Source organism: Cyprinus carpio, chromosome B2 (genome assembly GCF_018340385.1).
Source record: "Cyprinus carpio isolate SPL01 chromosome B2, ASM1834038v1, whole genome shotgun sequence".
Taxonomy (NCBI): domain Eukaryota; kingdom Metazoa; phylum Chordata; class Actinopteri; order Cypriniformes; family Cyprinidae; genus Cyprinus; species Cyprinus carpio.
In genome coordinates, this window is record NC_056598.1 from 31,878,835 (window position 1) to 31,880,390 (window position 1,556).

Consider the following 1,556-nt stretch of genomic DNA (forward strand, 5'->3'; position numbering starts at 1 on the left):
AAGCGAACAGCTGATGTTTGATTGATTGATTATTAATTGTTGATTGTTTGATTGTTTGGTCTCTTCTCCCCTCTGGTGCTTGGGGGTAGGCTCGGCTCGGGCCATTAAAGGGAAAAGAGCAGCACCCAGACTTGGGCACGTAGTGGTTCATAAAGACGAATCTAGCTGCTGGTAGCGTAAATCCCGGTAGGGTTGACTCTGCATGCCCGCCCCCCGGCGCTGGTGCCTCGTTTCATCACAGCCCCCTCGACCACTGCCTTTTCCCAGAATCCCCTTTTAGTTGCGGGGGCCCCTGACCTCCGTGTCTTTGGACTTTTTTCCGTTTCAGTCTGGGGCTAAAATTTTTTGGCTCTTTGGGCCCCGTCTGGGTAAAAATTTTTCCCTTTTAAAAAAAAAGCTCTTTTTTTTCTTTAAAAAAATAAATTAATTTTTTTTTTTTTTTTTTTTTTAATTAAAGGGTTCCTGTTATTTTTTATTTTTTTTTTTTCCCAAAATTTATAAATAAAATATATTATTTAAAAAATTTATTATTTATATATATATATATAAATTTGCATGAATTTAATTATTAAATAAAATAAAACCTTTTTTTTATCGGCCCCATTAAATGAAAAAAGGGGGAGAAGTCATTTCTAATGTGACAAAGATTTCTGTTTAAAAAATCTTTTTTTCAACTTTCAAGTAAGGGGAATCTTGAAAATAAAAAAGAAAAAAAAATGTCTTTTTAAAAAATTTGTTTCTGATTACAGTAATGAGTTAATGTTTATTTTGACTTACCAAAAAAAAAAAAAGGTTTTTTGGGTTAAAAATTTGTCATGAAAAATCAAATGCAAAAAAAAAAAAAAACTAAAAAATTTTTATTTTATATTTTTTTAATTTATATATATATATATATAATATATAATATATATATAAATATATATATATATAATATATTATATATTTTTTTTTTTTTTTTTTTGTTTTTTTTTTTATGAGGGGAATATCAGGGTTCCTACATGGGTTTGAAAAAAAATTGGAATTTGAAAGTAATTTCAGGTGGAATAGTACGAAAAAAGAAAGAATATGGAAAAATATTTTCATTTCCCGCTTTTGCCCCCATTTTGTTTTTTTTATAATGAAATTTAAAAATTTTTGAAAATAAGACAATCCCCAAAAAGTGTTTTCCCTCAGCTGTTTATGATTCTTTTGATGTCAAATATGATGATTTCAAAGGGGTTTTTTTCATCAGCAAAAAAGGTTATAAATTTGGGTTTCTTCTAACTGTATTCTTTCACCCTTAAAAACCTCAAGCCCCTTTCCCAAAAATAAAATGTACAACTTTTTTTGGAAATTAGAGGTTTGGAATTTGAGCCCAAAATGTGAAAGAACCCCTGAATAAAACCCCAGGGGGTGTTTTGCGTGAGCTTCCATTTTTCCCCAACACCCTTTTTAACTCTGAAAAAACCGGGGCGTCCGTCTGATTGACTTTGTGTTTTTTTTGGGAAAAAGGGGGCCAAACTTCCCCTTGAACTCATCAGCCCCAGAACCAGCCCGTGCCCTTTCTGACCCCCGAA